Source organism: Palaemon carinicauda, chromosome 6, assembly GCF_036898095.1.
Source record: "Palaemon carinicauda isolate YSFRI2023 chromosome 6, ASM3689809v2, whole genome shotgun sequence".
Taxonomy (NCBI): Eukaryota; Metazoa; Arthropoda; class Malacostraca; order Decapoda; family Palaemonidae; genus Palaemon; species Palaemon carinicauda.
In genome coordinates this window covers 147,652,732-147,675,231 of record NC_090730.1, presented here as the reverse complement: position 1 = coordinate 147,675,231, position 22,500 = coordinate 147,652,732, and the positions used below count along the sequence as shown (strand labels likewise).

The 22,500-nt window shown below is 34.6% G+C and overlaps 1 protein-coding gene across 6 annotated transcripts in view; it reads right to left on the bottom strand.

The window, feature by feature from the left end:
• The window catches only part of LOC137642705 (uncharacterized), a 359,826-nt gene that overhangs the window by 132,451 nt on the left and 204,875 nt on the right, over nt 1-22,500 (bottom strand). The window contains exon 1 of one of the 6 annotated variants that reach the window (XM_068375501.1): nt 2,233-2,533. The exons of the other annotated variants lie outside the window; for them this stretch is intronic. The gene's annotated coding sequence lies outside the window, so the exon portion shown is untranslated. Of the gene's footprint in view, nt 1-2,232; nt 2,534-22,500 lie in introns of those variants that run through there. 6 annotated transcript variants of the gene reach the window in all.

Here is a 22,500-nt window from a genome sequence, read left to right as displayed (position 1 = left end):
ATGGCAGTCGTTTGATAATGAACTTAACGTTATATTTTGCCGTCGTCAAATCCGGGCCATTACCTTTCAACTTTGGACCTCTCATATATAAAGTATTTTAATCATATTAATTCGCTATAATGTACTGTGATTTTTTATTAAAAATTATGGTATTTGAAAATATATCTCTAGTAATAATAATAATAATAATAATAATAATAATAATAATAATAATAATAATTTCTTGAAAATTATGGCATTTGAAAATTTATCTAAAAAATAATAATAATAATAATAATAATAATAATAATAATAATAATAATAATAATAACAAAAATAATTTCTTAAAAATTATAGCATTTGAAGATTTATCTCAAATAATAATAATAATAATAATAATAATAATAATAATAATAGACACAACTATATAATATAAAGCGACAGAGATAAACCTTACATTTAACAATTACTCAAAAAAAAAAAAAAAAAACAAGTGTTCCTCTTCTGTTACTCAAAAATACAGAGCAACTCAAGTGAAAAGCAAATGTAGGTTACATAACGGGAAAGAGAGATAAACGGGCCGTTTATTGGAACAAGACACTTGCCTCTTTTATCATTTATATTTTCCATCTCAGGAACTGCATGAACATAAAAGCATGCGCACGCGCACGCACACACACATCATGCGTGTCATGTGATTTGATAGCCGCAAATTAGAACACGACATCAGACCACAAATACATTGCGCGTTGGATATCTTCTATCTGATCAACATGTACTCTCTCTCTCTCTCTCTCTCTCCTCTCTCTCTCTCTCTCTCAAATAAACCAACCCATATTTATGCTCCTTTGTAACATTGTATTCCGAAGATTTCAGCTTCAAAATTATCTAATTGGCCATTTTATATTAAGAATAATAATAATAATAATAATAATAATAATAATAATCATCATCATCATCATCCTCATCATCATCATCATCATCATCATAACAAAAGCTAGAAATTGAACTAATCTATTTACCTTAAATATTCAAGCCTTAAAAGGAATAATTCTATCTCCTGGATGTCTGTAATAGATATTTCTCACAATCAGCTTTGGATACTACCATATCCTTATATGAATTTCATGGTAATTATTTGCTTTTTGAAATCCACTATTTCCACGTAGCTTAATTTTCTTCTTTTCTGGGAACTCAATATTAAATATTGCAGACCACCTCTGAAATAATTACTAGTACGAGATTCATCATATTTCAATTTTAGAGCGGTCAAGCTTCGTTTGCAATTTTTGTATAAAGAAGTGTATTCATAAACGTGCTTTTACAATATACTATTTGAGAGCTACATTTTCCACAATAAACTAACTGTAAAAATGGAAATCGTACACACAGAGGGATCTGTATAATTTACCTTTAGCTGACCACCCTTGTGAGTGTTGTTTCTTTTTTCTTTTTTTTAAGCAAATGCTATTGGGACCTGGGAATCACCTACCCTTTCTTACCCCAAACTTAATGAGAACAAGAATGAAGAATAAGGTAAAGAGTATTTCAAAGCTTAGCAGATGATTGAAAGAAACAGTTACTCAGTTCAACCTTGCAACCCGAGGACTCCCGGTCTATATAAGAAAAAGTAAGATTTGTTAAATCCAAAACTATTGTGTAAAAGCCAAAAGCTTTTATTCTCTTTTCAATTAAACTTTTGACATCATACTATAATTGCATATTCAACTTATTCTAGTTGCACACTGAATTCCTCACGGTTTCCTTGTTGTTGGTGTATTATCCAAAAGGGATTACATGACCACGATTTCTATGCCTGGCCTTGGATTTTTCTCAAACTTGCCATCATCTCTCTTTCATTGACATTCTAGGATTAAAAAACAAACTAAAAAATTTCTTAGTTCTTTTGAAAATAAAAAGATCAAGTTATACTTTACATTCGTACATTTGTCAGGTAAGGATAAATTCTTTTTATCCATCGGTTCCCACATGAGCAATTTTGAATCATACTAATTATAGTGAATGATTAAATTCATATAAAATTAAAATCTTAATGAATAAGTAAATACTATGATCACATTAATCAATAAATATTCAAAACCTTTCATCACTACCAAGTGATTGCCTTTAAATGACATTCATAATCATAACAAACTCTTGGATGGAGTACAAAGACGAATAACGTTTTACGCCTCACACACACTGCAAAAACATGACGCACCCCACAGGTGTCTCCACAATCCTCCCTCTTACCTCCTCATTTTCGACGAACACTTGTCGAGATGATTACCGTTCCAAAGAAGAAAAAAACATCTGTCCGGGCCACTAGCCTCTGCACTCCCTCCCCTTCATAACACAGGAGTAATAACCGTAAAGTCACTTAGTAATATTGAAGCACTGCGTTGCTCCACCAAGAGGTTTCATAAACCCAATGTCATCACTCATTAAACCACAGAGGTGACTCGTCACTCTCTCTCTCTCTCTTTCTCGAGTACACAACAGGTTTAGACGCTCACAGAATACGAATTACCCGACCGGCTCCGCCTCCAGGAGCATTCTGATGGCACTGTTTTTAGTCCGCCTCGCATAGCCTTTATATACATGCTGTAAGGCGAGTACGTATGTGTGTCTGTTAATAAGAGGCTAAATATAGCTGTCTTTCATGCTGTTCATATATTACGTATCGTTTACAGTCTGACCGTCTTTATTATATATATATATATATATATATACACACACACACACACATATATATATATATATATACATATAATATGCACGGAATATATATACATACACACACACACACATATATATATATATATATATAAAATAATAATAATAATAATATTAATAATAATAATAATAACATACGATATTCCTCAGTAAAATGAGTGTTCACCATTAGAAATTAATGATAACTCACTCTCCCCCCCTCTCTCTCTCTCTCTCTCTCTCTCTCTCTCTCTCTCTAATATATATATATATATATATATATCATATCGTATTATATATACATACATATATACAGTATATACACATATATATATGTGTATGTATGTATATGTTTGTTTGTTTATGTACATTGAAAATTGAATGGCTTTTAAAATAAACGCTCTTGGAAGCTATAAACAAAAACATATAAGTGACTGATGCAAAATTTATGACAAAGTCTTTAGTCAAAAAATAAAAATATAAGCAAATGTGGTAATATATGCTGTACAGAGAGAGAGAGAGAGAGAGAGAGAGAGAGAGAGAGACTTTCTTTGGAGACTAATGACTAAATTCATTTACGAAAAGAGCTGTTAAACAATGACTCATTTTAAATTAAAGTTGCAATGCATTTCATACAACAGAATTAAATCTACAGATTTAAATTTTGTCCAGAGAGAGAGAGAGAGAGAGAGAGAGAGAGAGAGAGAGAGAGAGGTTTGTCATCACTTATTCCCATTCCTAATAATGGTCTTTTCCCAAACATTAAAAAAAAAGAAATAATCTCAACAACTGAACCCAATATAAACTGGTGCCTGTTCGCTGGCGTAATTCTGCTCCAAGCAAAGAATAACAACAAAACGTTTCCCGAACAAAACGTTTTGATTGAAACTCCCACGAAATCTCACTGAATGCATAAACCACCGGCAATTCTCCCCCCCCCCAAAAAAAAAAAAAAAAACAATGAAGGTAATGCTGTCCCCCAATTCATACTCGATATAACATGCTTTAATCAGTGCAAAAAGAGCCATGCTTTGTCTTTCCTTTTGTTGAGCTTCCAGGGCTTAAGTCCCACTCAGTTTTTCCTCTTCCCTTCTTTCTCTTGCGTTTTTCCAGGACCAGATAAGAGTATCACGTTTCCAGTTTCCCCAACCTACGCGTTTCATAAATTACTGAAAATTCTTGCATGTTTTATTTAATTTTCGACAACAAATTTGATAACAATTTTTCGTCTCTCGAATCTCTTCTTTCGTTTGTTTACACCAGAGAGAGAGAGAGAGAGAGAGAGAGAGAGAGAGAGAGATTCCAATTCCATTGCAGATTAAGTTCCATCCGCAGAGAGCTGATGGTCATGTGACTCACTCCAGCATCCCCTTCTCAATCCCACGTAATTAAATCTTACCTCGACTACATTCGGAACCAGAAAGGAACAGGGGAAACATTTAACTATAGTCATTTTTTTAATGAGGCGCATTTGCACTGACTCGCAGGAGTGCCCTCATAGCTCGGAAAAGTTTCCTAATCGCTAATTGGTTAGAAAAAATAATTCTAGCCAATCAGCTATTAGGAAACTTTTCCAAGCTAAAAGGACACTATTGCGAGTCTGTGCAAATGCATATATATATATATATATATATATATACATATATACAGTATATACATATGTGTATGTATGTATGTTTGTTTATATATGTAAATTGAACATTGAATGGCTTTTAAAATAAATGTTCTTGGAAGCTATAAACAAAAACATATAGATGACTAATGCAAAAGTTTTGGTCGAAAAATAAAAATATAGGCAAATTTGATAATATATGCTCTACAGAGAGAGAGAGAGAGAGAGAGACTTTCTTTGGAGACTAATGACTAAATTCATTTACGAAAAGGACTGCTAAACAATGACTCTTTCATTTTAAATCAAAGTTGCAGTGCATTTCATACAACAGACTTAATTAAATCCACAAATTTAAATTTTGTTTAGAGAGAGAGAGAGAGAGAGAGAGAGAGAGAGAGAGAGAGTTTGTCATCACTTATTCTCATTCTTAATACTGGTCTTTTCCCAAACATTAAAAAAAAAAATAATCTAAAAACAACTGTACCCAATATAAACTGGTGCCTGTTCGCTGGCGTAATTCTGCTCCAAGCAAAGGATAACAACAAAACGTTTCCCGAACAAAAGATTTTGATTGAAACGCCCACGAAATCTCACTGAATGCATAAACCACCGGCAATTTCTCTCCCCCCCCAAAAAAAAAAACAATGAAGGTAATGCTGTCCCCCAATTCATACTCAATATAACATGCTTTAATCAGTGCACAAAGAGCCATGCTTTGTCTTTCCTTTTGTTGAGCTTCCGGGGCTTAAGTCCCACTCAGTTTTTCCTCTTCCCTTCTTTCTCTTGCGTTTTTCCTGGACCAGATATGAGTATCACGTTTCCAGTTTCACCAACCTACGCGTTTCATAAATTACTGAAAATTATTGCATGTTTTATTTCATTTTTGACAACGAATTAGATAAAAAAAATGTTCGTCTCTCGAATCTCTTCTTTCGTTTGTTTACACCACAGAGAGAGAGAGAGAGAGAGAGAGAGAGAGAGAGAGAGAGAGAGAGAGAGAGAGAGAGAGATTCCAATTCCATTGCAGATTAAGTTCCAGCCGCAGAGAGCTGATGGTCATGTGACTCACTCCAGCATCCCCTTCTCAATCCCACGTAATTAAATCTTACCTCGACTACATTCGGAACCAGAAAGGAACAGGGGAAACATTTAACTACAGTCATTTTTTTAATGAGGCGCATTTGCACTGACTCGCAGGAGTGCCCTTTTAGCTCGAAAAAGTTTCCTAATCGCTGATTGGTTGGTCAAAATAATTCTAACCAATCAGCGGTTAGGAAACTTTTCCGAGCTAAAAGGACACGATTGCGAGTCTGTGCAAATGCGCCTCATTAAAAAAAATTGACTATAGAAACATATCACTGGAAAAATCTAACCGACAGAAACATCTTTTTGAAGATCATGAACAGTTGGACACCCAATCCTCTTTTCTTGCCCAAACCCGAAGTAAACAAGAAAGGAGGAAAGGAAAGAAGAAAGAGTGGATGCATAGAGAAGCAACATTACACAAACCCCTTTGCTATAAGGAAAATTGAGTCCGGAAAAACATAGGAAGGAGCAGAATTCCCAACCCTTAAGTTTTTAGGGTTTATATATAAAAGACTTATTCTAATGTTGTTACTGTTCTTAAAATATTCTCTTTTAATTGTTCAATACTTCCCAAGTAGTTTATTTATTTCCTTTTCTCACTGGGCCATTTTTCCTTGTTAGAGCCCTTGGACTCATAGCATCCTGGTTTCCCAACTAGGGTTGTAGCTTAGTAAGTAATAATAATAACTAGAGGCACACCCAGTAGAGCACAGACCTCCACCGCGGCAGCTTATTTCTCGACCTTTTGCTCGACCGTGACCTTGACCTTTGATCTTGACCTTACAAAAATTTAATAATTTCCAACTTTTTACATAACAGTTAATCCCTGCAAGTTTCATTACTCTACGATTAAAATTATCGCCACAAAGCTGTTCACAAACAAACACACACAATAATAATAATAATAATAATAATAATAATAATAATAATAATAATAATAATAATAATAATAATAATAATAATAATAATAATAGCTGTAGAATGTAAAAAGTCACAGATCGGTATAACAGTAGTAGGTTCACCGACTTTAAAACCACAAAACATTCAACACACATTCAGTTTTAATTTCGTCAATAATGTTCATACCGATCGTACACAAATATTGTCCTGGCCTTTGAAACTGTTTCGCTTTAATTCATACAACGCAAAATACTATGCCTATCACTTAACAATGAACATTCAAGGCTGCGTCGTTTGAAAATGAATGAAACGCAAATTATATTCCATTTTTCTTCTTTTCTTTTATTCCCGATTCTGTTTTTATTGATAATTACTATTATAATTATTATTATTATTATTATCATTATTATTATAACAAGCTAAGCTATAGCGCTAGTTGGAAAAGCAAGATGCTATAAGCCCATGGGCTCCAACAGGGAAAATAGCCCAGTGAGGAAAGGAAACAAGGAAATAAATAGACCACAAGTGAAGTAAAAAACAAATCAAAATAAAATATTTTAAGAACAGTAACAACATTAAATTACATCAAAACTAAAACAGATTATAATTATCATTATCATTATCATTATTATTATTATTATTATTATTATTATTATTATTATTATTATTACTTGTTAAGCTACAACCCTAGTTGGAAAAGCAGAATGCTATAAATATGTAGTTCAAAACGTTTCATTCTATAAGACCTAATGCCGTTTCATACGACGGATCGTTTACGTTTCGTCATCCCACGTAAATTATTATTGTATAGAAACGAATGGAGCTGTTCACACTATACGGTTCGATCCTCGTTCGTCTTTCGTACGGCTCGAATACGTTTGAAAGAAATCTCAGAAGAACGAAATGTATACGTACGATATTTTATGTTGTTCATTACTTCTCTTGTTTATTCATTTCCTTGTTTCTTTTCCTCACTGGGCTATTTTTCCCTGTTGGCTCCATTTGGCTTATAGCATCTGGCTTTTCCAACTATGGTTGTAGCTTAGGTTCATGTAGTAGTAGTAGTAGTAGTAGTAGTAGTAGTAGTAGTAGTAGTAGTAGTAATGAGGAAAAAAAACCTCTTTCGTGGTTGAAATACCTATTTCTCGAAGGTTAGCACTGGCCTTAGGCAGATCCCCTTCAATTTTCTTAATTAAATAACTGAATGGAAATATTGACATTCTAAAGTACTAGTAAAACTTTACTTCATCGTCTAGTAATTGTTTATAGAGAGTCTAACATTCTCACTCTGATTTTGCTATTGCAACGAACTGCTTTTTAGTAATTCCTTTTTGGCGCCACATCGCAGCAACATATAGTGTGAACACACTGACATTTTCCTGGAACGTAAACGAACTGTTCAGCACGCGTTTCATACACGCCCATACACTGTAATGTTATTACTTTTCTATCTCTTACTTTCTCCCGCACTGATAATAGAAAAACATGTTTAAGCTTCTCATTGCATGTTTCACATTGTTGGAATTTTTGAGACATTGTTACTCTCAACTTCCTGTACATAAGCTCGTTGCATTCACCGAGCTTCTCTGTTAGCACCTAAACACAGACGTTGCCACAGAACCCTATCCGTACGGAAATAAACAGTAAAGTGTGAATCAGCCCTTATACCATTATATACTACTTTATGTAAAGACTTTCCTTCAACTGTCCCTGGTAATTTTGGATTCTCGTTTCAATTGATCTTAAGTTTTAATTTTTCCTTACATTTAAATCATGGCAAAATATCTTAGATGATACTACTACTACTACTACTACTACTACTACTACTACTACTACTACTACTACTACTTATAATAATAATAATAATAATACTAATAATAATAATAATAATAATAGTAACAATTCCCTTTATAATAAAGAGCAACGTGTCTGACTATATATAAATACGTTTCGTTCACGTCACGAACACCGGCAGGGGGGAGAGCAGTCATACCCTGGTGAGAGGGGGTACCCCGAGAGATACACTTGGAAACCACAATCTCCCACAAATTTCCGAACCAGCGGGTTATAGTTAGGAAAGAGGAAGGGGTGGGAAGGGTTGAATCTTTGTGTGCATATCTATCTAGTGCATATCTATCTAAGTATTCAAATGCCATTTTTGACGGCTCGGTACAACAACAACAACAGCAGCAACAAAAATAACAATAGCAACAACAACAACAATAATAATAATAACTCAACTCATGTCATTAGTATATCGAGATATTAAACCATAAGCGAAATTAAATAAAATACATAAATGATAAATGTAAAGATAAAATCCAACAAATAAAAGTGAAAGGGCATTCTATACACACCATTAAGTAAATCCAGCTTATTCACAAATTTATGTTTGTATATAAAAAACGGTCAGTACTTGAGTACTAGTTTTTTTAAAAAGACACATGACGATTACCGAGGGTGATTTAAGGGCTGCCTTCTGTATCTCAAATTAGGCTAATAATACCCATTTCAGATTTCTTCATGTTGTGGAGGACTAAACCATTAAAAAAGATTGTAAATGTAATTATAAAATAGGGGAAAGGAAGATTTATGAACCCCAGTGGACAATACTAAATGATAACCAAAGGAAGAATGACTTATGGAAGTGCAGATGCACTCACCTTTAAAGATTTAAAGGGCACTCAGGAATGGCACTGGCAAAGGATATTGACAATGCCATAGAGACTGACCATATATACATATGATTAGCACCCAAGCGCCCTCTCCACCCAAGCTAGGGCTAGGTAAAGTCAGGCAATGGCTGGTGATGACTCAGCCCGTAGACCAATAGGCTACTCAAAATAAAAAATAGAAAAAAAAAATAAAATAAAAACATTCTCTGCTCATAAGGATGGTGAGGTTGCAGACACTACAAGAAACTATCGAGATTGAGCGGGACTCGAACCCAGTCCGGCAGATTACCAGGCAGGGAGGTTACCATTAGGCCACTTATTTATCAGCTTAAAATCAAATACTTTTTTGTAGAGATAGGAATGCAAAAGCGCTTGCGTGATCGGTGGAGTGGCGGTGGCAAACCATTGATCACCATTCAAGTATTTCAATGTGCAGTTATCATTTACAATCCTTTTAATTGGGTTCATGACAAAAATTCAACCCTTGTCCCTAACACTGTTGACGACCCCATGAGGTTTCTTCTAAATCTAAGAAGAATCTAAGCCCAGTCAAAGGTAAAGTTCGATCATGGACCCTCTAATTGACGTCTACTGAATATGATTAAATTTCACGTAAATAATGTTATCTATTTACAAAACGGGAAAAGGTAGCATCAATGAAATTGATAGGCATCAAAAAGCAAATAGACCTTTAAGGTGCCTGGTTTCATTTCCAGTTTCATTAGAATAGATGCTCACCAGAACGTCAGCTGGAGAAACCCAACCCACCACCGTGGTGCCTAACCACAGCACTGGCCTCCCCAGTAAACCGCTCAAACTCATGGTTTCGGACTGGGTGGGATCGATCTGATGCCATGCCAATACTAGGAGAACAAGTTACACAGTACTACCCAGGAGGCAAAAAATATAATGCTCAGTAAAAAGCAAAAACCAGGTTTTATGGATGAAAACAAAAAGGTAAACAAATAACATCTGTTGAATAGATTGATAGCAAAATTAACAAAGAAAATAAGTGAAGTTCGATAAGAACAAGATTAAATCCAACGAATAAGCTGCAAGAGGAAAATCGAATAGTATCAACAATCAAATAAGATGAAACAAAAAATTCATATTAATCATCTGTATAACGAATTGAAAGCAACATTGATAATGCTTCATTACAAAAACAAGTCGAAATCAAAATTCCTAAAAGTATCAAAAATAAAAAAATGCCCACAGTAACATTGGAAAGGATTTATCTATGAAATGGACAGAGGGAAATGAAATCAATGGAACCTTTCCATCTCTAACCCACAAAAGCCCCGACATGGAGAACAAAAGCCGCTTACTCAACTCCAATGCCTCTCCTGGGTCATCAGCCTCATACTGAACTTTCATACACATGTTTTCCATAAATTTTGATTAATCTCAAATATTTGCTGCTTCTTCATAAATATGAAAATATCATAAAATGTGTAATGTGTTATGTTGATTTGTGTGGATTAGAACACTTTATCATAATTCAATACGCCAGATTATGAAATAATAGTTTGCTATCGTTACAGTATTGAGATACAATTCATAATGAAAGGGGAGAAATGAAGTACCCTCTTGGATAGAGACTATTTAGAATACGGAACAAATAAATAAATTATACAGGAAAAGTCTAAAGAGAGAGAGAGAGAGAGAGAGAGAGAGAGAGAGAGAGAGAGAGAGAGAGATAATGGTATTCTGTAGCACCGGGAATACCGGGCAAAACATAACAACCTACAACTGTGGTGCCTAACCAGAGCAGTGGTCTCCCTAGTAAACAGCTAAAACTCATGGTTCCGAGCTGGTTGGGATTGATCTGCTGCCGTGCGAAAGCAAGGCGAACAAGTTACACTGTACTACCCAGGAGGCAAAAAATGGGAAGTAAAAAGCAAAACCCCGTTTATAAGGATGAAAAGAAAACGGTAAACAAATAACGTATATTGAATAGACAGACAGCAAAAAAAAAAAAAAAAAAAAAAAAAAAAAAGTGAAGTTTGATAAGAGAATTATAGCATTATATACCTGAAAAAGTTGCAAGTGGAAAATCGAATAGTATCAACAATCAAATAAGATGAGAGAATAATTCCATATTAATCATCTGTATAACGAACTGAAAGCAACATTGATAATGCTTCATTACAAAAACAGTCGAAATCTAAATTCTTAAAAGTATCAAAAATAAAAAGCAAAGGGCCACAGCAACATTGGAGAGGATTTATCTATGAAATGGACAGAGGGAAATGAAATCAATGGAACCTTTCCATCTCTAACCCACAAAAGCCCCGACATGGAGAACAAAAGCCGCTTACTCAACTCCAATGCCTCTCCTGGGTCATCAGCCTCATACAGAACTTTCATATAGATGTTTGCCATAAATTTTGATTAATCTCAAATATTTGCTGCTTCTTCATAAATATGAAAATATCATAAAATGCGTAATATGTTATGTTGATTTGTGTGGATTAGAACACTTTATCATAATTCAATACGGCAGATTATGAAATAATAGTTTGCTATCGTTACAGTATTGAGACAATTCATAATGAAAGGGGAAATATTAAGTACCCTATTGAATCGAGACTATTTGAAATAGGGAACAAATGAATAAATTATAGATGAAAAGTCTAACGAGAGAGAGAGAGAGAGAGAGAGAGAGAGAGAGAGAGAGAGAGAGAGTATTCTATTGCACCGGGAATACTAGGGCAGAAACATAACAAACTCGTATTCACTGAGCCCTGTTGAGGTTTTTCTCAGAAATGGGAGAGGAATCCTCTAATTGTAAAACTATACACTGTGTCCTTCAAGAGTTGCCAGTTTTTTAAATATCTGTTTAAATTGTAATGAAATTGTGTTTAGAGAAAACATAATGGGCAGACATCGTCTTTCAAAATGCAATAAAATTAAAGTTACAACCCTAGAACCTTAGTTGGAAAAGCAGTATGCTATAAGCCCAAGGGCTCCAACAGGGAGAAATAGCCCAGTTAGGACAGAAAATAATGAAATAAACTACAAGAGAAGTAAATAACAATTTGAATATTAAATATTTTAAGAACAGTTGTAACGAAGCGATCAATTGCAAATAAAAATTACACAATGCCTAAACTATATCACAATAGCAATAAAAACCCAAGGTGACTTACGTTAAGAAATATTGTAATTCAGTTGGTTTACCTGAAATTCAAAGGTTAAAATGGACATTCTGATCGGGTACAACGTAAAAACATATACTTTCAATGCTATTGTACTTAAATGCATTGTAACCAGAACACTAAATGACTAATTTGCGATGCCTACTTATAATACTTAAGAACTAATGACTTTTAAGTTAACTCCACAACAACTTATAATACTTAAGAACTCCATCAATCAACCTAATGACTCCACAACAGAAACAGCCTTTGAAGGGAGAGGAGGAGCTACAGCAGTATTCCCCACACCCCCGCACAGGGTTTTATCCAGCATCCGGCCAAACCAAACAAAATAAATGTCGGTGCCGTCATTGAATCCCCCACATGCGAGTGATTTATAACAATATGGATCTGGTGGTCGAATGCAGATAACAAAGTCCCGGGGTTTTTATGGTCCAGAGGTAGTCTTCTTTTCGGCGTGGAATATCAGGCAGCGATTATGCAAAACCGGATGGTAGGGCCATCTCTTAATGTTGTTTTGTGTGCGGTGTGTGATTATGGAAATCTATTTATGGACCTAGTGAAATTAACTTCTTACATTTATGAATATAATTTACGTTAGATGGGTTTTGTGGAGTTAATGGTTTGCAATCCCTTGACTGTGATGATTTCAACATTTGTAAATACTGGTCTTGTAATCAGCGTTATTATCAACGTGCCTATTCTCATGCATCTCCCCTATATAATAAAGAGCAAGTGTCTGGTTTTATATATAAATATATATATATATATATATATATATATATATATATATATATATATATATATATATATCTTTTTTTCCCGGTCACGCTGAACTCTCAACGTCGCTGGGGTAACGAGAGGGAGTAGTCATACCCTGGTGAGAGGGGATGGCGTGTGCATATGTGTGCATATCTATCTAAATATATAGCCGTAATTTTTGACGGGTCACGTTCACTAGTATGTATGTATTGACCAATTAACAACGCGAGGGATTTTATCCCAAAATACAGGAGACACCCGGTCACCACCGCTCCCTCATTACCAGCATCTCTCTCTCTCTCTCTCTCTCTCTCTCTCTCTCTCTCTCTCTCTCTCTCTCTCTCTCATTCAGACCACTCTTCTTAAAAGCAAAAATCTTCGAAAACGGCCACTTGCCCGAGGCACCTTCCCCAGAAACCCCGAGAGCAAAATGCTCATGGAAGAAACCTCCCCTCCCCCCTCCCACCCCCTCTGCTGCTGAATCCATTACCTTAAAAGCGTTTCCGTTCTATATGATATCAAGCAATACCGAGGGCATCCTTAAGATTCGGGCCACGGATGATACTCATCAACAAAAAGCTTTGGCCAAACAACATCCTCACGCACAGCGAGACGCTTCGGTGTTTATTTGAAAATGTTCTTATTCAACATGAGAGCGTCTGTGAACTGGTGGTCACAGTTGAATTTTGCTCTATCAGGGGATCCTGTTGTTTATCGTGTACTCCGAATCGCGATTTTTAAATAATTCACGTAATTGAGCTGAGAATTTCTATGTGAATCGATAACTGGCCATATATATGGACACAAGAATATCAGCATTAAGATATCAGAAGGTTTTTTTTTTATTACAAATAATATATTAACGATTCCTTCTAAGAAACTTAGATATCTAAATAACTCAAGAGCGACTACTATATTAGATATCAATATAAACAAATACAATCTAAATTTGTAATACAACTAACTCTCTCTCTCTCTCTCTCTCTCTCTCTCTCTCTATATATATATATATATATACACATATATATATGTATATATATATATATATATATATATACAATGAAATTCTTAGGTTGCAAAGGCAATGGCTCAGTTGAGTGCAAGGGGAGGATAATTTGGAAGAGAATCTAGTACAGAGAAAAATATGAGGTAAAGCTCTTTCCGCATTTACTTATTTTCTATATGTTTTTGCTTTAAGAGTTGAGACATTCATTATCTATGGGATTTTTAAAAGAGAGAGAGAGAGAGAGAGAGAGAGAGAGAGAGAGAGAGAGAGAGAGGAATTAAAATCTATCACAAATCAATACCTGTCAAGTTCATTCCTAAACAGTTCGTAAAGGTGAGTGATTAAAGACCTCCGGGATGTGAATCAGTGTTGCGTCATCGATCTTCTAAGTGGAACTCTTACTCACTTTATAGTTACATAAGAATTATGAAAGGATTAAATGAGGTATATATACGACGATCCTCTGTAGAATCTGGTTGGCAATGTGGGCCTACTAAATAATATTTGTAAGTAGGTACTTTTCAAGATATAACAACAAAACAACAAATGCAGCCTTATCCAGTCCACTGCAAGACAAAGTCCTCAGACATGTCCTTAGTCATGTCTGGGGTTTGGTGATGGTGGGAGATTTTTGTCTGATTGCACACAGCAAAGCAACCTAGTATGGGTGGCCCTGACGAGTACAACTTTACTGATCATGGTAATACACGAATCCTTTCACCACGTTAAAGTATCCCCACCCAGAAAGGCCCAAAATATAAACACCATATTAAATAGTGGCATCTAATTTGCTCAAAATGAAACAATATAGAAATGACCTGAATTACCTGAGATTTAATGAAAAGAATACGACGAAAAAGATTTTATAATACAAATTACTCTTAGTTTAGTTAATGGGAAAATAAGATAGAAGTCATCAAGGTAAAGGTTGGATCCTTATATGCATTCAGTTGATAGATGAAGCTTTAGTTTAAAGTATTTTATCCACAATAAATATATATTAAAAAAAGACAAAAACATTAGTACAACGACAGATATACTGTGGATTTTGAAATATCAACGATATAAGCAACTGAAGTAAAACATACACACAAAGGTTGCCTCAATCTCACATACACACACACACACCACACATATATATATATATATATACATATACATATATGAATATATATATATATATGAATATATATATATATATATATATAGGTGTGTGTATGTGTGTGTGTGAGAGAGAGAGAGAGAGAGAGAGAGAGAGAGAGAGATAAACGTCAATTGTATGTGATTCAACTGCTTGACAATGTTGGCAACGTCGAGATTGTTCGTGATCGATCGACTGAACACAAACACAACAGCCAATTCTCTTTAGATTAGTTTCCAATTCTTCAAGGCTCCCAGTTACTTATGACCTATCTCCACAAGAGGTCTCTCTCTCTCTCTCTCTCTCTCTCTCTCTCTCTCTCTCTCTCAGATCCCTATTTTAAAATTAATGAGGACTTTAACATTGAAAAAGAAAACGTTTCTTAATTCATAAAGAGCCATTTAGATAAAATTGCAAAAGAGGGACAACATTCTACATGTTATTTGTGCATTATGTTAAATAATGTTAACAGAAAAGGGAGGGGTTATTCTGTAAATAAGAAATAAAACGTATAAAATTTTATAAAGGGCAAATGATAACATATGCTCTTTTCTTGCAATTTTAAATGATATAAACGTATCCATCTTACTACTGTAGCATTATAACCCAGAAAATCTCTACTATCGCCTATCAGTGGAACAGTCCTCTAAGAACTTCATTCCAAATAATACAATATCAGTACTAAGTTTTCTATATTCACCGGATCCCAACACAGTGGTAGTAGGGGAATTCAACATCCCTATTGCAATATGAAGGAAAGGAGTAAGTGTCCCATTAGTAGGGGATGCGCCAGAAACTAGGATGCTAAACAGCTTAATCGATGCATGCGACATTCATAACATCATCCAAAAGGTAATATTAAGAACGAGACCTATTCAATTGGTGAGAAAAACACCCTTGATTTAATTTTTCACAAATTATTACAACCTTCTATTCAACACCTGAGATGTTATACCTCATACAATGTTCCAATGAACATCAAGAACAATACATGAAGAAATACCTCCACTCAGTATCTTTCAATGCTCAACCTCCATAAAAAAAACTGCCATGAAGTAAAAGCTTCTTATATCTGATCGATTGTAATATCCTATTGAATGACAAATCTAATATAGTAATTCTTCAGATTATCACAGAAAAGGTATACGGAGCGCTACGCAAGTATTGCCATAGATATATAGAAATCTCCATTATCCAGCAAGACCGATAAGTGCTATTTCAACAAAGAACGAAAAAACTAAAAATTCTAAAGTCGATGTCACCTACTTCTAAACGGGACTTTCTAAGTTAATGGCCGAAATTCTCCAGATAGAGCAAGGACTCATGAATTCTCTGAAGGCTGAAGGAAAACAAGGCGGTTGAGAATATAAGAAGTAATCCATAATGCACGAAGAAGAAGAAGAAGAAGAAGAAGAAGAAGAAGAAGAAGAAGAAGAGGGAGAAGAAGAAGAAGAAGAAGAAGAAGAAGAAGAAGAAGAAGAGGAGGAGAGGTATTGGACTCCTTAAAGTACACAGATCCCTAATCACAGCACCTGAACAAATAAGGTAGTGCCTATCACACCAATACTCCGCGTATTCGTCTCGTGACCAGAATCACAAGATAGAAGATCAAACAAATTTCTTCGGCTTTACTGCCAATGAACTTCCGACGCTACAAAACATTGAGTTTACAGAATAACTTATAAAAAAAGATTAAAGACACTTAGAATAAATTCTGCAACTGGGCCAGACCACTGTAATACTGTTAAAATCACGCAAAAGGGAAATGGGAATGCCCATCCATCTCCTGTGTCATGAATCACAAACAAATAATGAAACTGCGTAGATCTTTAGGCAAGCAATGATTTGCCACGCACTAAAGCCTAACAGCAAATGCTATCTCCAAAACTCCTACTACCCTATGTCACTTTATAAAGATATTTGATAAAAAAAAAAAATATAAGGAAATTTATAGCTAAACACCTGACTGATAACAACCTTCTGTATAAAAATCAGCACAGACTTATACATAGGAAATCTTCTGTATCACAGCTTATTAATCAGCTTACTGTTGGTAATGAAACCAACTAGAAGAAATAATACGTGACTTCACAAGAAAAGGTAGAACATTTGCACGACACCCCCCCCCCCCTTCTGTGATAAAGACGATTAAATTTAGTAGCATCCAGCATATATATGAACATTGTAATATTCTATGAAACTACTAAATCAAAGAGGGGTTGATTAAAAAACTCCCAACACACCCTTTAAAATCCAGCTAAAATTGTACGTGCCTCATCCTTTGCTCTCACAGCCTCTTATCTATAGCACTGTCTTCCTAAATGTATCTCAACCATCACTAACCTGTCAGTCGACTCAATAAATGTAAGCTAGACAAGTTCTTGGATATTTTACCAGAACCCAGATGTAATGCCAGCAGTCATTTCAACGACCTTAATACATGTCATAATTCTAACTCGATCTGGCATTTTATTTTCAATTCTTAAGTCAGATCTGATATCAGGTATTTCAATAACTTTAATAGGTAGTATATTTGGCAAGTAAAAGAGGCAAGCAAGCGCCACCCCTGAGGGATAGAACCGATCAACTGGTAATCTACACAATGGATCTTAAAAAATAAGACAAATGTAAATTTTCCAAAGAACACATGCTTATAGAACTAGATAAATTAATTTATCACAAATTATTAATATAACTTATCTATAAATTAACCTTCTCCGTCTAGCAGTTGAAGCTCCTCAAATGTTATAATAAAGTTTCGTTTAAATATATCATAAGTCTCGTAATAAAACCCCTTACAAGTTACAAATCAATTAACTACTATATACACAATGCAAGGCTTAAAGCCTTAGATCAACTGAGGCATATAAGAATCCTTAGGATAAGTGGCCAAGTTTGCGGCCGATCTTCTCACTCTCCCTGAAGCAATGCTACACACAAACAACACATCACCACCAAAACAACAACAACAACAACCAAGGTCTATGGACGAACCTCTAGAGATTGTTAATGAATATATGCACGTACATTGGACACACAGTAAGTGTTTCCCCAGGACATAAGACTGACATTAAGAGAAGGATAAGCGTGGGATGGAAAGCTTTTGGCATACAAAATCAGAGTATAAAAAGTAAAATACCACTTTCTATAAAAAAAAAATTTATTTGATCAGATGGTCCTACAAGTATTAACTTATGCAACAGAAACTTGGAGCCTTACTAAAGCCTTAGAACATAGACTAGTTACAACTCAAAGGGCAAAAGAATGAACACTGATGGAAATAACACTAAGGGACAGAAAAAGAGCAACATGACGAAAGCAAACTAAAGTAGAGGATGTTCTAACATGTAAGAACAAGAAATGGACGTGGACAGGACATATAATGAGAATGACACATCAAAGATGGATAAGAAGAATAACAGATCGAGTCCCGAGAGATTGCAAACGAAACAGGGGAAGGAAGAGAAGGCGATGGATCGACGAGCTAAGAAAATATGCGGGTATAGACTGAAATACAAAGACCATAAACAGACACAAGTGGAAGGACATGTCTGAGGCCTTTGTTCTGGAGTGGACAATTAACGGATGATGATGAAATTATATATACACACACACACACACACACGACCATGTTGACCCTCTGGGAGCATCTGCACACGACATGACGTCTAGAGAACGTGGTTGAAGGTCTAAACTTACCCTGAATACTAATAATATTATTACTTCTTTGTATGAATAACAGCACAATACAATAACCATAAGTCACTAATACAGTTGCTGCTTTGTATATTACTTATATAAATATTTTCACCAGAATAAACACTAATATAATAAAATCACAGGAAGAGGTAACAACGCAATCACATACAAGGGGGGTAAAAGAATTTGATAATGTATATACTTTCACAAGTACCCGAGTATCACAGCATCTTAACATTCTTATACATAAATAATTCAGCTATAGCCAAACACTTGAGAGAGAGAGAGAGAGAGAGAGAGAGAGAGAGAGAGAGAGAGAGAGTTTACCGCAGTTCCACCGCATCGCTGTCGTCAACTTAAAAGTTCACCAACAGATCGTTAATGAAATAAAAGTAACGAGAAATAGGACGCAGAAGGAAATGGAAGAAAAAAAAAACAGAAAAAAACAAGTGAAAGTTAATTGAGAATGAAGTGACACTGCATTTCCTTTATCACCAAAATTTAACTTCAACATCAATGACATTTCAGTGATAGTCTTACACTTCGCAGTTTCAATTTATTTTGAATTCCTTCAGTGATCCTTTGAAAAGGTTTATTTAATATTAAAGCAATAATAATAATAATAATAATAATAATAATAATAATAATAATATACAACAAATGCAGCCGTTTCTAGACCAATGCAAGACAAATGCCTCAGATATGTCTTTATTCTCAGGTATGGGGTTTGGCCAGTTCTCATCACCAGTGCGGGGTGAAAGACTCGTTTGATTGTTCACAGCAAACCAACCTAGTATGGGTGTTCCTGGCTAGTACAGCTTTGCTGATTATGGGAATACACAAAGCCTTTCACCACGTTCAGGTATCACCACTCAGAAAGGGTTTGGTATATACAATACAGACAAACATTAAAAAAATCGATAGAAAATTCTAATCTCACTCGGCCACTCTCCGATTGATTCCATACTCGACTTTCACTCTGAAGAGACATTTTTAAATAAAAATATACTTGAAACAGGCAATAAATCTAGGGCTCTGGTATAGATAGACTTACTAATACAGAGATCTAGCACCATAATACGTAGTTCTTGAGTGATCAGGTAATCAAAATCAACATAATTCACGTATGAAATAAATAAAAACCGATCGATAACAAAAATAAAGTTAGGTAACATAGAAGGGTTATACGTAAAACAATAATGATGAGAATATAATAGCATGTGATTATCTCATGCAGTTTCGCCAAACTATGATTAACATACATTGAGATTTACATTGAGATTTCTCTATGTATAGTGATCCATAAGGAAAACAGCTTGGAAAAGTCATGTTTCTATACATATAATTCCCCAGATTCAATCTTTGTTTTAGATTGCCTTGTTGTTTCAGGCAAACACGGGATTTTGCAACAATGCAACTCGTTAGGGCTTTAATCTTAAAGATATTCATTAAAAAAACTATTAAATTACGCAAATGCACTTAGTAAGTAGCGGCACTAAATGACCAATGATCCATAGAAAAGAAGCAAATTACACCAGAATCCTTTATTGCAACATCTACTTGCATCCACCCAACGAAATGCAATGACCGACTTGAAAGTCGTTAAGTCAATCTAACAATATGCATCACATGATTCATACTGAGTGAATCTTGCTAAATTCCTCTCCCACATTCTTCTCGGTCATCTCAACCACGGGTTTAAAGAAGGGATCCATTCATTAGTCATTAAATATGCCTTGCGACACCATAAGACTTCACCCCGCGCTCGTTTAGAATGCCTGTGTGACTGGCTCTCTCTCTCTCTCTCTCTCTCTCTCTCTCTCTCTCTCTCTCTCAACTACAGTCCATTTGGACTATACAAACATATGTAGTCTATCGGATTATTTGTAATTAGCAGGAAACTATCCTCTTCAAAGTCCAGCTACATTTCATCTATTAACAACAGAGTAATATCAATAAAAATAACACCAAAAACAATAACAACCATAGCAACAACAAAAACAACATCATCACCATCAACATCAACAACAACAACGACCTGGACCTGGACCTTAACCTTTGACCTTAACATGCATTAATTGGCATGGAGTTTCATACACAAATAAAAACCAAGTTTGAAGTCTGTGACAACGATGTCCAAACTTATGGCTGATTACGTGAATTGGTCATTTTGCTTGACAGTGACCTTGAACTTTGACACTGACCTTACAAAATTTAATCATTTCTAGGCTTTTATGTAATGGTTAAACTCTGAAAGTTTCATTATGGCCAGGAAGATGTTCACAAATAAATACACACACAAATTACAAACACAAAATCAGGGGTGAAAATATAATAATAATAATAATAATAATAATAATGATAATGATATTGATAATGATATTAATAATAATAATAATAATAATAATAATAATAATAATAATAATAATAATCCTTCCAGAACACCGAATAATGATTTACACAGCAAGACAAACTTCAGCATCTCATTGCTAATTTTCCAAACATCCACAAATACACGAGTCAAGAAAAGCACTTCACAGTGTTTGATAAACAAAGACTTAGAAAGGGCGTTGCAATCATTTTAATTAGTTCTCTAATTACAGGCAAACAAAACAGTTTGCAATTAAAAGTTGCCTTCGCAAAGTAGGTCACAACTACGGGGTACTCATGGAGTTCGCACCTTTAAGGAGAATAATTGCGCAAAAGCTAATTAATTTCTTCTACTAAATATCTGCCATCGATGGGTTCTCTCTTGGACAGCACGTAATGAGATGAAAAAGTCACTGACTGCTGTATTTCCCGAATAGATACCTTCAAATGTTCTAACATTAAATTCATCTACAGTATTCCTTGTATTTGAAGAGCTTTCATTACTGCTGAAGTTTTGACAACGTCAAAATCTATCTATCGTAAAAAACATCTATCAAATAAGCAAAACAGTTTTAAATCCCACATAATTCCTACAGAATTCCTTGTATTTGAAGGGCTTTCATTACTACTGAAGTTTTGACAACATCAAAATCTATCTATTGTAAAAACATCTGTCAAATAAGCAAAACAGTTTTAAATCCCAAATAATTCCTACAGAATTCCTTGTATTTGAAGGGCTTTCATTACTCCTGAAGTTTTGACATCAAAATCTATCTATCGTAAAAACATCTATCAAATAAGCAAAACCATTTTAAATCCCACATAATTCCTTCAGAATTCCTTGTATTTGAAGGGCTTTCATTACTGCTGAAGTTTTGATATCAAAATCTATCTATCGCAAAAATATCTATCAAATAAGCAAAACCATTTTAAATCCCACATAATTCCTACAGAATTCCTTGTATTTGAAGGGCTTTCATTACTCCTGAAGTTTTGACAACATCAAAATCTATCTACCGTAAAAATATCTATCAAATAAGTAAAACCATTTTTAAATCCCACATAACATCGACCCCACATAGAAGTGGGAAAAGATGTAGACAAAGAAGATTTTAAAATCCCACATAGTAATAAGTTCATTTCTATCTGTCAAATAAGAAATTTTTTTTTAAATCCAGCCAACTTTAAATGGCGTAGATGTCATTGAACTCTACTGGCTCTCTTCGTATAATTTTTTAATCGTATATAATAATGTCGCATAAAGTAAAGAGAAATAACCTAACTACTGATATCTATAAAAATACTTTCATACAACGATGGGAACACGTCAAGATAATTATTAGACACTTGATAGTGTTGTAAAGTGGTTTTTAAAGATTCATTTATTATTTGAA